This window comes from Giraffa tippelskirchi, chromosome 10 (assembly GCF_054371585.1).
Source record: "Giraffa tippelskirchi isolate mGirTip1 chromosome 10, T2T-mGirTip1v1.2.pri, whole genome shotgun sequence".
Classification (NCBI taxonomy): domain Eukaryota; kingdom Metazoa; phylum Chordata; class Mammalia; order Artiodactyla; family Giraffidae; genus Giraffa; species Giraffa tippelskirchi.
In genome coordinates, this window is record NC_137284.1 from 102,674,563 (window position 1) to 102,691,590 (window position 17,028).

Consider the following 17,028-nt stretch of genomic DNA (forward strand, 5'->3'; position numbering starts at 1 on the left):
TATATAAGATGATTTATAATGATCTGATTTAGCTAATAATTCCCTGTTTATACCATATTGTCAATTACTAAATTAATAGGTTCATTTCAAATGTAATATATTTTTCAAAATCTATTTTGAAATGTAACAATACTATGAAAGAAGATGTTTTTCTATTATACTTAAAATTTATCAGTTGATTGACATACTTGGTTTTGGCATAACGTGTTTAATGAAATATTGATTAGAAATTGTTATATTGATGATCTAGAGTACATGTATCTGGTATTTGAGTTATTTTGAAATATTGCATTTTGGAAGCAACTTGTATGTTACTCTCATGCTTTATTAGCTGTGTAGCTACAAAATATTTCTAGACCATTGTAAGTGTGACATGAAGTTCAGTGACATTTATATGTACGCATCAGTAATTTAACTGAAAAAAGGAAGTTTGGAAGATGGTAGACTGGAGGCTTTTGTTTGGGACCAAAAGGTGGCACTGTTTCTCTGTTAAAGTATCACAACTGGTCAGAACAAAAATTTCATTCCAATCTTAGTGTAGAGAAGGAATGTCAAAATGTACATGACTGACACAATGATATTCCTATGTTTGAATGATTTAGACTTGAGATTTGTTTGTTTATTTTAAAAGTAAATTTACACTGAGAAGACTGCAACAGAACTTGCCTAATTTCTACTGTTTTCAGCTACTTATACAAATGTTTTAATATGATTCCCTGTTATGCCAGATAGTGCATTGGGGAAGCAATTAATGTAGTAGCTACTGTTATTTGTTAGAATGATAGTAAAATCCTACTGTTTGGTGAAGACTTCCAACTTATGATTCTTGAATTAGAATAATTGTTTATTGCTGAGTGATAATTTATAGTTGGTAAAAGCGAAAGGTTATCTACTTGCTCTTACTTACCTTTGGTTACTGCTTTGTGGAAATAGGTATTTTCTAAATGTGTCTCAGTCAAGCCTGTTCTACTAAGATTTATTTGAAAACGTATTAACTAAACCTGGTCAGTACCTAATGAAATAAATTTCAGTGGAGTTTTGTATGGCAGACATCCAAGGATGGGGATTAATGCTTCTCATATTCTTGAGTGCTTTCCCTAATATTAACCTACTCTTCAGAGTATCCTTTCACTTTGTCATTCAGGGAACTGTTTCTGCAACCTCCTTAACAACCTTCCCATGCTGGGTTAGCCTGTCGTGTGCTCATTCTTCTTTCACTTTTGGTTTGACAAGGTTACATCCTCACTTAGTCTGTGATAGAGAGGATACCCACCCAAGTGAAAGAGGTCACCTTATAAGCAGACTATTGTGCGGTATATTTTTTCTGTGAGAAACATGCTGACTGTCTTTAACCAAATGAATTTGAATAGGTAATTGGGGGAAAAAAAGGCTCCTTAAAATCCAGGTTTGCATGAATCCAAAACGGTACCCTAGCATATCTTAGACTATATAAAAAAAAGAATGTTATCCTTTTATGTAAATATTAAAGTGATTGATATTTATTATATTAATTAATTTCAAAAACAGTATATTCAAATTGAGGTTGATACACTAAATGATAGCTACTTCAGTTGAACTGTATTTTAAATGAGTTAACTATGTGATGTATCTCTGTCAGGTACAAGTAAAACAAATTTTCTTTCATAACGCTTGTTGTTAGTAGAGCTATTTACGTATAAAAATGCTTAGTGATTGGTATCATATTATTTAACAACAAATAATCATCAAGCAGTAACTGTTGCTTTCTTTTGATGAACAACCAGGCTTATACTTCTTTAGTATGATGCAATACTAACAAAAGACACTGTTTAAAGTATCTTTTTAGTTTTATGAGCAAAAATGCTTTCTGGACACATGTCCTTACATTAGAATATCCTGTCAATATAAGAAATGTGTGACTAATACAGAAACATATGACTAAATTTTGAATTTATGGCTAAATATAAAATACAAAGATACAAATTGATGTTAATTATGCATTTTATTGATACATAAGTAATCTTTGGTAACAAAGTAGTGTGACAGCTTATATTTTAAATCATTCCTGGACAGCATTTTATGTATTCAGGGTATGTGGATGTGAACCATTTCTACTATAATATTATATATGCATTTCTGGAAAACTTTGTGGTTTGCAAATTCATTCTTAAATTACTAGGGCTTATGCATCTTCATAACCAGAACACCAATGAAAAGAACAATAATTCCAATAGCACTTTTTAAAAGACATCTGAAGTTTCTAATAAATAAACACTGCAGTAAATGTTGGATTTACTTAAAAGAATAAAGGTGAAGATAGCTTGATGGAAGAAGATATAAGGAAGGTTTGAGGCTATCTATGTTTTCAAGGGCCAGGGTTATTATTATCAGAATTTGCAAGTAGAGAAAAGATTGCAGGCTTTGTATAAAATGTACTGATCCCAGAGATGGATGTTCAGCTCATTGTTTTGTGTTATTTTCTTTTATTTGTTGTAATTTTTTTTTTTTTAAACAAAGATCCTGGTTAAACTTGCAGTAAGCTTTCTACGAAAAACGTTGAATGTATAATACTGATTCCTTCTTAGCTTGCTTCCTTTACTCGTACTCAGCCTTCAGCTGCTATTAATGAGACAACATTAATGATTTTGGGAGAAAATCAGATGTGAACCAGTGAAGCTTCTGCTTTATACTGACTTCTTTCTCCATTATTTCTCACCAGCTTCCTATGAACTAATTCATGTTACAGTAAGACAGTATGTAGCAGAGCAGACTGTCCCTTCTATTTTGTTCAGAGTTTTTGACCAAGGCTATTCCCTAATGCAAGGAAGGTCTGGGTTTGGGAAGGGTACATATTGGAATATGCTTCTTTGCATCTCTCCCTTCTCTTTTCCTGTCACTTTCTTTATGTAAAAGACTATAGCAGTGGAGCAACTGTTTAAGCACGTTATTCAGTAATGTTAAATCGAAAGGTGTCTTTGTTTAATAACATCACACAAAACATTATTTGCTGTCATTGAGTCCTCAGTGTTACTGAGTGTATGCAGGAGACATCATACTCTCTTGGTGGATTTGCATACTAATAGTGGTGATTAAGCTGGATTTTCTATACCTCGGAATTGGCTTTTCATTAACCTTTGTGATGGCCTTACTGCCATAGACTTAACATAAGTAGCAGTATTTTATAATGATATATCAATTAACAGATCCACTGGGAGTTTCCTTCATAATAAAGTTTCAAATAATCACTTTTAAGAGTGTTTTAACTTTTCATTTTGAGATATTATCTACTTAAAGTTTGTAAAAATAGTACAGGGAGTTCCCACATATCCCCTTATTTATTTTTTTTTTAATTTTATTAAGATAAAATTGACAAAATCGTAAGATATTTAAAGTGTATACTGGGATGAATTGATATATGTACACATTGTGAAAGAATTTCCCTAATCAAGTTAATTAACTCACCCATCACCTATTTACATTTTGTGTGTGTTGCGGGGGGAGGGGATTGGGCATGAGCTAGAGAGAGAGAGAATATTTAAGTTCTACTCTTGGCGAATTTCAGTTATATTACAAAATGTTATTAACTGTCATTACCATGTTATACATTAGCTTCTCAAACCTTATTCTTCTTATAGCCTGCAAATATTAGCATCATACACAACCATAGTATAATTATGGAGACTGGGAAATTGACATTGATACAATACTGTTAACTAATCTACAGACCTTATTTAAATTTCACTAGTGTTCCCACTAATGTCCTCTTTCTAGACCAAACTCCTACCCAGGATCCTATATTTTGTTTTTATTTTTCTTGTCTCTCTAGTATCTTCTAATCTGCGACAGTTCCTTGGTCACTGTTTGTCTTTTTTAAGCTTGACCCTTTTGAAGGGTCCTGGCCAGATGACCCTCAAATGAGGGTCAGTCTGTCTCCAGTGAGGAGGTGGTGCTGTTGATGGCAGCTGCTGGGGAGACAGCAGCAGTGGTAACAGTTGGGAAGATGGATAAGACAGGGTCAGAGGAGATGGAAATTGTCAGGCACAGAGCTTTTCAGGTTCTTGGAACCACATATTTGTGTCCTGACTAAGAGATCCCATGGCTTCTCTAAGTCCACAGAGACAAGTCTTTAGATGCTAGGAAGCAAGGAGGGAGGCCTGTGCAGGTGGGGATGGCTACAGTTTGTAGTAGGGGTAGAAGGGAAGGAACCAAGGCTAGGTGACAGATTATACCACACTGAGCCAGCATTCACTTCTACAGTAGAAGGTGAGGGTGAGCGAACTCTCCTTTAACGAACACTTCTGTATGTCAGGCATTATACTAAGTGCTTTGGGTTGCGATTTTAATTCTCATAACTGTATCAGGAAATCGTTATTATTATTTTTGTGGGTAGTAGACATTTTTTATTTATTTTTTAATGTACTTTTTTTAGGTAACTTTGGTTTATAACATTATACGTTTCATATGTAAACATTATATTTCTACTTCTGTATATACTAAATCTTGCAGACATAGTTAAAGTGATAAAACTAAGATTTAGCAAGTAAATGGCAGAGCCAGAATTTGAATACAGGTCCAATTAAACCTGTATTGCTTGATATAGTACACATATGTGGCTATTGAGCAGTTAAATGTGGCTTTTGTTGTTATTCAGTCGCCCAGTAGTGTCCCACTCTGCGACCCCATGGACTGCGACATACCAGACCTCTCTCTCCCTCACCATCTCCCAAAGTTTGCCCAAATTCAGGTCTATTGCATTGGTGATGCCATCCAGCCATCTCATCCTCTGACACCCTCTCCTTCTGTCTTCAATCTTTCCCAGCATCAGGGACTTTTCCAATGAGTCAGCATTAGATGACCAAAATACTGAAGTTTCAGTTTCAGCATCAGTCCTTCCAATGAATATTCAGGGTTGATTTCCCTTAAGATTGACTGGTTTGATCTCGTTGCAGTCCAGGGGACTCTCAGGAGTCTTCTCCAGCACCACATTTCAAAGGCATCGATGCTTCGGCACTCTGCCTTCTTTGCTACTGCTACTGTGTGCTTGTTATGTAATGTGGCTACTGCTGCTTGTTAAAACGATAGTATTTTGTATACCAAGTGCTTGTGTGCTCAGTCATGTCCAAGTCTGTGCAACCCCATGGACTGCAGCCCACCAGGCTCCTCTGTCCATGGAATTTTCAAGGCAAGAATATTGGAGTGGGTTGTCATTTCCTTCTCCAGGGGATCTTCCCAACTCAGAGTTTGAACCCGAGTCTCTTGCATCACCTGCATTGGCAGGTGGGTTCTTTAGCACTGAACCACTTGGAAAGACATATTTTGGATATATTCAGTCAAATAAAATATATTATTAAAATTAATTTCACCTGTTTCTTTTTCCTTTTTTTAATGTAGCTAGTAGAAGATTTGAAATTACCTGTGTGACACACATTACATTTTAAGTGGACAAATGCTCTGTCTAAATCTTTTTCTATTGTACCTGCTGCTTTCCTGGAGTGTGTCTAAGGTGTCTCATCTAAGGGTGAACCAAGATGAGATCCTAAAGTCTGAAGTGGAGAAATACTAATGTAGTTGCTATGAAGTACAATAGACTCCCAAAGAGAGGTGAACACTGTGCTGGTGAGTGTTGGGATGATTAGGTTCAGAGACAAAGGAAAAAAGACATGTAATTTACAAAGAGAGAAAAGTACCCACTATAGTTTATAATTTTTTTTTTCTTGTAGGACTGAAGTCTCTTTGTTTTTTTAAAAAAAATATTTATTTATTGAAGTATAGTTGATTTACAACATTAGTTTCCAGTGTATAACACAGTGATCAGCTATATATATATATTTTTTTTTCAGATTATTTTCCACTATAGGTTATTACAAGATACTGAATATAGTTCCTTGTGGTATACAGTACATTTTTTTGCTTATCTATTTTATATATTGCAGTTTGTATCTGTTGATCCTAAGTTCCTAATTTTTTATTTTTTACCTCTTTTCCCCCCTTTGGTAACCGTAAGTTTGTTTTCTGTGTCTGTAAGTCTGTTTCTGTTTTGTATATGGATTCATTTGTATTATTTTTTAGACTCCACATGAAAGTGATACCATATATTTGTCTTTCTCTGACTTACTTCACTTCATATGGTATTTTCTAGGTCCATTTATGTTGCTGCAAATGGCAATATTTCATGCTTTTTTATGGTTAAGTAATATTCCATTGTGTATATATACCTCACACATTAATATATATCTCACCAATCATCTCTTGATGGGCATTTGGATTGCTTCCATGTCTTGGTTATTGTAAATAGTACTGCTGTGAACTTTGGGGTACATGTGTCTTCTTGAATTAGAATTTTTATCTTTTCTGGATGTATGCCCAGGAGTGGGATTGCTGTATCATATGGTAGCTCTATTGTTAGTTTCTTAAGTAGCCTCCATATTGTTTTCCATATTGGGTGCACCAGTTTACATCCCCACCAGCAGTATAGAAGGGTTCCCTTTTCTCCACACCCTGCCCAGCATTTATTATTTGTAGAATTTTTGTTGATAGCCATTCTGATCAGTGTGACGTGATATCCCATTGTAGGTTTGATTTATATTTTACTAATAATTGTAATTGAGCATCTCTTTTGTGTGCTTCACAACAATTTTAATATTTATTGACTGTTTATCATTTTCCAGTCTCCAGACTGAATTCTATATTTATTTTTATTTAATCCTCATTAAAATAAACCCCAGTAAAGTAGGTATGTGGTTATTCCCATTTATAGGTGAGAACACTGAGGTACAAAGAGGTTAAGTAACTTGTTTAAGATCATATAGCTGACTGGTAAATGGAAGAATGAAGGTTTGAAGGGCTTCCCATCAAATACAGTGTTCTTGACTGTCACTGTAAAGCCTCTGTATTTAGCAGTGATGGTTTGGTTGAGGATCCTTACTCATTCTTAGTGAAGAAGTCATGCAAGCCCTTGTATCTCTACATCAATTGGATTATCCCATGAAATTTCTGATACACTGGTTCCTGAAATGCAGTCTCTTCATTAATAACAATAATGCTTTATTATAAACATAGAATCTGCATACAATTTTGACAGCTGGTTTGCAATATGCTAAGCTAATTGCCACTTTCTGTGATAGCTACATCTGTAGCACTAAATATGCAAAGAGTTATGAAGATGTGAGCCAGGGAAATAGATGAAATAGAATAGAGCCTTTGGGAAAAAAAAGAAAGGTGCTAGTTCCTTTGTGTCTTGAGTGCTTGTAAATCTTTAAAGGTCCCTTGACCCACCATGGGAAATTAACTGCAGTCTGCTAAAACACGAAATCCATGTTTTGTAACAAATGCCCAGGGCAATGATAATACAGAATAATGACTTATAATTGTATTAAAAGCCATTTAATCTGTTGAGCTGGGAGAATATAATCGTGAATACTTATCTAGTCTATCCATTGTACTTATTCCTAATTTTTTTGGTTGAGAGCCATTTTTTTTTTTTTTTTTTTGAGTTTGTAGTTAACATTGTACATTTCAGGAACACAAATCTAGAAAGAACATGACTTTAAGAGAAAGGTTCTATAGGTAGGAGGAAGTGCCTAGGCTTTTGTTTATTGTTTTTAATTACTTGGTATTCAAAATGCTGGAGAGTGAAGTGCTGGGCTGTAATTTATTTTGATGAGAGATTTAGGTTTTGGCACTTTCAATTACCCATAATAACTTGTAGTCATTACTCAGTATATTTACAGATGATACTTAAAAATTTAAACAATGTAAGTCTTGTTTGCTATTATTTGATCTAGATTAAATTGATTTTATAAATACTGTTTAGAGGCATATAGATAGAAAGTTGGTAACCTTAAGGTGGTCCTTAAAAGCAATTTCCTTTCTTGAGTAGGATAAACTGCCTTCACAATTTTTATGCACTTAATTATGCAATAAAACATTTTCTTAGTTCAGAGACAAATTATAGCTTAGAGATGTTTCAGTGATCATAAATTTCAATTTTGCATTATTGAGATTTTATGGTAATGTAACTATAGGAGCTATCCATAGCCTCTGCTCAACCCTTTTCATAAATCTCATATCCTCTGAGAGATGACTAGCAGTTGTCAAAGAATGAAGTTATATAGGCAGCAGTCCATGAAATAATGGTACTTATGTTTGTAACTTTTTATTTTATTGTGAAAGAAAACCAGTCTCTGAGGACACTGTTTCCCTACTTAAAAAAAAAAAAAAAAGTGCAGGACAGTGTTTACAAAAAAGACACTCCTAAATGCTTGTTGTCTGTTATATGTAAGATGTCAGATTGAACTGTGAAGGAGAAGCATTTTGTATAAGCTTTAAATAATAATTCTAACAGGAATAACTTAAAAATTTAAGAAGTAAATAGTTGAGCTTTCAAGCAGAAAATATAATACACAAAAAATTAACTATCCCATATGTATGTCAACTCATCTTTAATACTTTTGGAATCAATAAGATAATGTATGCACACATAAACAGAGACCACTGGGATCAATCAGTGTCTGATTTCTTCAAATATGATAGGCTAGTTTATTTCAAACTAAGGCCTGTAGTGAAAAAATGAGAAAACATTGTTAAAAAGAATATCTAAAGGCATTATAATACTACCAGGGAGGAAAGATCCCAGAGTGAAGAGCAACACACTGAAATGAGCCCTGTATTTAGTGCCACTTCTCATCTTGGGTTTTTGTCACTTTATAAACAGCTCATGCCATGAGGCTGAGAAGCGAAGCAGTGGAGGCTAAGATGGGAGATGCTGGGCATAATTTTTGGCAGTTTCACAGGGCTAAGAAGTCACAAAGTAGAATTCAGGCATATGTAGGACCCTGGTGAAGCGCTTTCAACTTTTAATTGAAATCCCTGAAAGGCTATGTCCTAGGAGTTAGGGAGAACTAGAAATAAGACTACAAGTTTCAAAAATTACAATGCAGCCTCTGATAAACTCAATCTTGATTTTAATGTAATCTGCCTTCACTTTAACTATCTGTCATTGCCAGAAGCAAGAGACATCATGCAGAGTCTCTATAAGTTTTATACACAGTACCTCACATTCTGTAAAAAATTACCATGCGTATCACAAGCCAGGTCCAAGATTTTAAAAATATAAAACAGCAAACAATAGAAACACTCTCATACTGTTCTAGTTTTTGGAGTTATTGGACATGATGTATAAAATAATTATAATCAATATATTAAAAAGTTGATGAAAAGATAGAGTTTGTTAGAGAATGAGGATGTAGAAGAAGAATTGAAAGGGATTCTAGAGATGAAAACTAGTATAACTGAAGAGCTAGATCAGTTTAATGCAAGTTAGAGACAACTAGGGGGAGGATTATGAATGGGGTGATAGGTCAGTTAGGAAATATCTAGGCCATGGGTGATTGGTTCACTGGCAGGCACTGCATCTAAACAGGGCCAATCTGTCATCCCTGGAAGTGGATGTATAAATATTAAGGGTGAAAATTTACATTTTTGTTAGCATTGTTAAGTTTGAACAGTATGATCTGTTTAAAAAAAAAGTCACATTTCTTTAAGGTTACATCAATAAAATAGGTACTAGGTATGGTAGGCAGAATTTTGATCTTCAAGTTTCCATGCCTAATTCCTAGGACAGTGAATATGTTGAGATATTGTGCCCATGGATATGTTACCTTGTATTGGCAAAGGGACTTTGTGGTTGTAATTAAGGTTGACCTTCAGTTGACCTTAAATCGAGGAGGCTCGCCTAGGTTATCCAGGTGAGCCTAATCAACATCTCAGGAATCCTTAAGAGAAGAAGCTAGTCTTGATTATCCAGGTGGGCCCAATGTAGTCACATTAGTCTTTAAAAGCAGGCAGAGGCGGAAGTGAGGAAAGTGCGGTGGAACAAGTCAGAGAGAGCCAGAGAATGGGAAGTCTTCCATCTACTTTTGCTGGCTTTGAAGATTCAAGGACCATGAGAAGAAGAAAACAGGCTACCTCTAGAAACTGAGAATGAACTCTTGCCAAAGGCCAGTCATACACAGAATTGAATTTTGCCAACAAGCTAGTGAGCCTGGAAATGGACTCTCCCTCGGTCTCTAGAGAAGGACCCAGAGTGGCCTACAGCTTGATTTGGGCCTTTGGAGACTCCAAGTAGAGTACCCAACCAAACTTGCCAGACTGCAGTCCTGGAGGACGGTGAGCTTTTTAAATTTTAAATGGCTGTTATTTTAACTTTAAACCCCTTCATTTCTTTTAATTTGTTAGAGTGGCAATATAAAATTGTGTTTAGCAATGGAAAGATGCAAATGGTTCTAATACTACACTTAGAATGTATAAAGAGATGAACTTTTATGGAAGACTCTTATTAAGTATTTGAAAAATTCTGTTAAGCACTTGCCTAAGTAATTAAAAATTATTTTCTTTTATGTAAAACAAACCTGTAAGCCTCTACCTGCAAGTTGCTTTGTATAAGAATATAAGAGTAGTGGTGGTTTAGTTGCTAAGTCATATCTGACTCTTGTGACTCCAGGGACTGTAGCCCACCAGGCATCTCTGTCTTCTATCCAAGGGATTTTCTAGGCAAGAGTACTGAAGTGGGTTATCATCTCCTTCTCTAGGGAGTCTTCCTGACCCAGGGATCGAACCAGGGTCTCCTGCATTGCAGACAAATTCTTTACCAACTGAGCCACTAGGGAAGCCCCAGATATAAGAATAAGCTTCAGAAAATATTGCTCCTTTTAGCTGTTTGCAGTCACTAAGTGGCTGAGTGACCTGGGAGAGGTTTCCTTGACTACTCTTAGGGACAAGTTTTAGCACCTGCAAAGTAAGAGGTATAGACTAGTTGATCTTTAAGGTGTCTTCCATTCAAAATAAATTGCATGAAATAGTTTTAGGAATCCAGATGAAATTGTTAAAAGAGCTAGACATAAGGCTTAATCCCTCAGAACATTGGAAAAATATGTTGCAAACTTTTGAAGCTAGAGTCAAATTGATATGACATTTTTAAAAGATGAGAAGTTCTATAGATACATTAAACAGACACTTTATAACAGATAAGGGGACTTTGAACACCAGGGCTTTTTTGGTCTAGGAAGTCAGATGAATATATGCTTATTAAGATTGTCTTCAGTTGAAATGATTGAAAATCGAAAAATCTAAAGTTGGCAGGCAGGTATTTTACAAGAGGATGAGCACAAAATTCTTTTTTTGTTTAAAATTATTCAGAATATGAAAGCTATAGACATCTTCTATTTCTTTATCTCTTGTCATTTATCCTGGGTGTTGAGTTTTTGGCTGCACTGGTTAATCTAGTTCTGGTTGCTTCCATCTCTTTTGTCAACTTCATATGCACTTTCCACCAGTCAATACTCTGCGTACCTGTTCTTAGAAAAACAAAATGATCTTAGATCCCATATTCCATTTCATAGCTTAAGTCCTGAAAAAGTGGAAGAAATCTCAGAACTTCAATATCACCTTATTTGATCTAAGGTCAATAGCTACCCTCGTTTTTTTTTTTTTTGTTTGTTTTTCCTTTTACAAAAAAACAAACAAAAGCACTGTTTTTGATGAGAGAGAGGAGCTGGAATTGCTGGGAAATGTGTCTGTGGCTGATAAGAAAGGGAGAGGGCTTAAAATGACAGCCACCAAACTTTATCAGTGTTTTGGAGTTCAGGAAAACATTTCTTTCCAAGAACAGAGATACCTTTTTTTTTTTTTTTTTGGCAATTGTTTATTTCCATTAAAGAGAAGCCTCAATAACCCATTGTTATGAAAGGTTACTCCTTGCATAATCTAGTGACTGATATACTCACATTCAGAGGTCACATTAATATTTTCTGAAGGCACAACAAGTATCTGTTTCATTTTATTAAAAACTGTATGGAAACTGCTGACAGAGAGGCTGACTCAGTTTGATTTGGCTATGAATATGATAATTGTAATATGGCTCTCTGTGCTTTTAGAGGTCATAAGTTACATTGCAAAGATTTGTGTATTTGGATTCCTGCAAAGTTACTGTAGAATATTAAGACAACACAATAGGAAACATTGAAGTGTTAGTTGTATGTCTCACATAAATTGTACTATACAATTAAGTATGAATCATCAGAATGTTCCAGGTTATTAAGAATTCATTATTCTACTAGAGGATCTTTAAAGAGCAGTAAGAACCTGAAGAAATAATAGGAAAGCTTTGGTAACAGTGATAGCGTGTTAATCGAGTTGAAAGAAGGTAAAGAATGTATTAACAGAATGGATACAAATTTGGCAAAAGAAAAAGATATATAATAAATCAACGGGAGAAATCAGTTAATAAAGAGGCCAATTATCAGTGAAGGAGTGGAGTGTATTTAATGATTCTAAATGAAAGGTTAAACTTCCTCTGTGAATTTCTATTTAACAAAAAGGAAGAAAAGCAATATGAATAATTAGACAGTAATAAGATCATACCAAAAAAATCAGAAAACTGCCTCAGGTGTTAGGGAATATTGGCTAATGAACTTCACCTGCTGCAGTTATCTTCGAATATTCACTTTTGGTCTAGGAATGGAGAGGGTGGGGATTTTGGTTATTTTCAAGGAGGAAATAGCACATTTAGCACTTTAATTTTATTGTGAATTTTTAAAATGGTAGTAAATAATGAAATGGATAAAGGATTTCTCATGAGAAGCATATGTAACATCTGTCACTTGTTAAAATACTGTAATTTTCACTATATATATATATGTATATATATGAAACTGGTTATTTACACTTGGATTCTGCTTTACTCGTCTGTTTCGTAGTAGAAACAACTTTAGAGACTATCAACCTGCTTGACTCATTCACAGAAATTCAGTATAGAATATTACAATTCTTAGAAGAAAAAAAATCTTTCTTTACAGACTATTTGGAATTTTTACTTAGGTGTTTTTAATAAGACCTTAACTGAGATACACTTCTAATTAACCCAATAACATATATAACATATGTATAGTTATATATACACATATATATATAAATAAATTAAACTTTTAAAGATGGTAGATTCTTGGCCATTTTTAAAGCTTCTTATGCTTCTGAATTAAGGGAAGATCTTGGTGGTAATTTTTGGAATCAATATAAGGACTAATTTTATATGACCTCTGTACTAATGATCAGTTAGAGGGAATAGTAACCAAGATAATTAAGTTGATAGATGATTCCAAATTTAAAGATGGTATGAATATAGAAATTGGGCTAATCTCAGCTCCTATGATGCTATGTTGAGGAAAAAGTCATTTGACTTATACAGAACTATATAATTATAATCTGTCTTTGTCACTGTTAGTCTTACAATTAGTTTGGCTTTTCTTTTATTAGATATTATATCAAATGCTTTTCTGTGTTGGTTTTCAACATTAATGTACAGTGAAAAAGTCTACTTTTCAAAATGTTAGCAGTTTCCCAATGGGTTAATAGCTCAAATAGGTAATAACCCAAGGGGCAGTTAATGATTACCTAGTCAAAAAAGATTTGGACCAGATACCAAGAGACCTGAGTTCTAGGCTTCCTCTGGCACTGTGGGACTGCATGTCAATTAACTTGTCAATTAACTACTGTGAAAAGGTTTTCCTTTTTAATAACATGAAGGGATCACACCCGATAATTTCTAAGGTATCTTTTAACATGATAGTTCTTTTCTGTATGAATATTTTATTTTCACGCGTAGGTTAAATTTATTTTATGATGGGAGGCATATAGCAACTCCTGCTGGATTTTACAGTGTTTTCCTATTTTTAAATTATTGGCAATTAATTCATTTGGCAGTTAATTTTTCAAGTGTTTACTCTGGGCCCAGAACTAGCCATTTTTACAGCTATAAAGAAAATAGACAAGAAAAGCATCTTCCCTCATGTAACTTATGATTCCACTAGATAGATGTGTTTTGAATGAGCCCAACTTGAAAATAGACATTTTTGAAACTTGTCAAAAATGTAGCAGGTGGGCCTATCAGAAGGGGAAACTTAATATTCAGTAAATTGTGCTCAGCACAACTCAGGAGTTGTGGTGAGCATGGTACAATGCTTTGTTCTGGTTCCAGAGTCAGTGTGCCCATATCTTCCTATCCCAAGATTCAGCAACTCTATGTTGGTTGCTTGAAATTAGCCATGGTGGGAGTATTTATATCATCAAAATTGGTAAACACTTCACATGGGGCTTACAGGTTTTAAAATTACCTGGTTTAACAGCATATCATTTGTGGAAAATGTTGTCAGGTGGCACAACAGAAATGGCAGACATAGTTCCTATCTATATGTATTATGTGTTATGAGTAAAGTAGCCACAGCAGAGAAACCAGGTGTATGTGAGTTGATAGAACCATAGGAGTGCTATTGATAGGGTACTGAAAGTAATGAGTTAGTGCAGGGAGAGGCACTGAAAGAAAAGTAGGTGTGAATTTGAAAGCTGATTTTAAAAATGGGGTGGTTAATGCTTGACCAGAGAAGCAAGCGAGTTTCAGAGATGGCATGTGTAACAGTTTTGAGGCACGGGGAGGAGGTGGCATGTGTAAGAATTTTGAGGCAAGAGTGAAAGCTGTGTGGGAGAAGTGGTTAAGTAGGTTTGTTAAACAAGGTGTCAAAGCTTCACCTCATAGGAATAAAACAATTCCTAAATCATGTGTTAAGCTGTATCACTGTCTAAATTATGTGTTAAGCTGTACCAGAAGTCCTAAACATGGCCAGGTTTTCACTAGCACTGTAGTTAAGAATGGAAGACCATTCTTGAATTTTTTGACTTTATTTTAGTGATGCTTTGAGAGTTAAAGAAATAAAAATCCTTTACAGTAGGTTATAGACTCTATACCAAACTGAAGGCCGGTAACATGTTGCTTGCAGTAAAAATTTTATTGAATATTGATACTGAGTGTATCACAGATACATATGCAATTTCCTCACCATGAATTGCAAGTTTCTCTTACTGTGCAGTAGGTTGTCATGTATAACACTGCCTGGCTCTGCAAGCATTGAAGGAGCAGTGACCCTCTGTAGCACCATGCCGGATTACAGTTTGCAGTAGATGACAGTGGGACACCTCGCATCTACTCTGTGTAGTAAGCTGAAAGAGGCCAGTACAAGCAGTGGAAACTGGAAAAATCTTTAATAATGTGCTGACGCTCTGCTTTAAATGTGATATCTGGAGCCAGTGGACAGGCTGCCATACAGGAATCTGGAATCTTTGAAATAGATGAGCACACTAACTCCAGTTATGTGAAGAGGGGTCACAAACAGCGAGCAAAGAAATGCAAACATGTGGATCAAAATGGAAAATGCCCCTTTGGAAAACACAATTGGTATGTGCATGCCTGACTACATTAGCTAGATTTGTATCACCCTAGATTTGTATCAGCGTTTTATCAGTCTGGTGCAGTAAGAGAGCAGCACATAGACAAGAGGTGGAAGCTGGCATTCTTTACTTCTCTCAATCATGTCATTTTGGAATACCAATAGTAGTTTTCTTTGTTAAAATACAGGATGTGTATATAAAAAATGAAATAAACATGCTGCCTAATCAAATAATCTTCATTTTTTAGCACTGCATTTTGGAGCAGTAACTCTACAGTGAAAATAGCTATCATCATTTTGGCATTTAATAGCTTATTAAACTATTCCACAAAATTTAGTACTACTATGTACTATTGAAAGCAGTAAGTTTATTTTTTCAGTTTCTTATGGAAAATTAGCTCGAAAAGAGCAGGTCATTAACAATACAATTGCACCCATTTTTACATGGAAAATATAAACAGATTTATAGGAGCTTGGAATATTGAAGAAATTATGACCAGAGATTTTTGGTTGGTTATAATTATTGGTGATCCTGAAACTGTGGCTAACCTGTAACATAGAGATTGAATGAACTTTTAAGGTTTCATTGGACAAAGTTGGGCTTTAGATTCTGTAAGAATTTGAAATATAGTATATTATATACTGTAGCTATGCTTTGAACATAGTAATTTTTAACTTCTCATGAGAATTGCACTAAAACCCCCTGATGTTTTACTGAGTTACCACTCATGAAGGGCAGACAATAATACAGGAATTGAGAAGTAAATTATTTGAGCTTTTTCAAATTTTTTCTTAAACCTATTTTTTAAGAGACATATACTTGAATGGATGCTACTGTCTTTAAAACTAATGTGGAATTGTGTTGAAATAAATTCAGAGTGCATGTATGCCTCAAAAGCAAAACCTAGCATGGGTACCTTAAAAGATTAGTTCCAATATGGATTGAGTGGTGAACATAGGATGCTCTTTTTACTGAGGTCATGATTTTAATGTTTCGAGGTTGTGTTTTTTGCTGTAAGTGATTTTATTAGATGTGGCATAGAATGGGATATATATTACAGCCAAGCTGCTATTACCTTTTTAAAAATTCAAACTTTTAAAATTTTCACTGACATTTCAAGAGGTGGAATAATAGAAGTAATACTCATGGGTGAGTTCTAGTTTGAGTTTTGCTTCTGACTAGCCAGAGAACCTCAGTAAGCCACCTCATCACTAGGACCTAAGTTTCTTAAGTTACATTGTCATGACATTGTCCTGGGTGACCGTATCATAAACTTTTACCCTAAAGTGAAATAGAAGGGCTGGTTTCGACAGAACCTTTTTGACTCCTACTCTTATTCCAATTCCAGTATTCATTCTCTAGATCAGAGATATCTAATAAAAATACAATGTGAACTATATATATAATTTTAAATAGTCTACTTGGCACATTGCCAAACTAAAAAAGAGATAGGTAAAATTAATTTTAATAATTATTTAGCTCAGTATGGTGTCCCAAATATTATTTCCACATGTAATTAATATTAAACTATTAATGAGATATTTTACCATGTTTGAGATGCTAAGTCATAAATCTGGTGTGGCTTTCCAAGAGCGCATCTCAACGTGAGGCTAACTCCTTTTCCAGTGTTCGGTGGCTTCATGGAGGCTCATGGCTACCGTACTGGACTGTGCAGCTGAGATTATTGGATCTTTATATCACTACTCATCAATCAAATTTAGGAACTTTAGAGTCAGCTTTAATCCCTCTTGTTTTCTCCCCTTTTCTATTCAG

The 17,028-nt window shown here is 34.7% G+C and overlaps 1 protein-coding gene across 17 annotated transcripts in view; it reads left to right on the forward strand.

Annotated features, from left to right (window-relative positions):
* The window catches only part of IMMP2L (inner mitochondrial membrane peptidase subunit 2), a 917,103-nt gene that overhangs the window by 78,931 nt on the left and 821,144 nt on the right, over positions 1 to 17,028 (forward strand). The gene's annotated exons all lie outside the window — the stretch shown is intronic.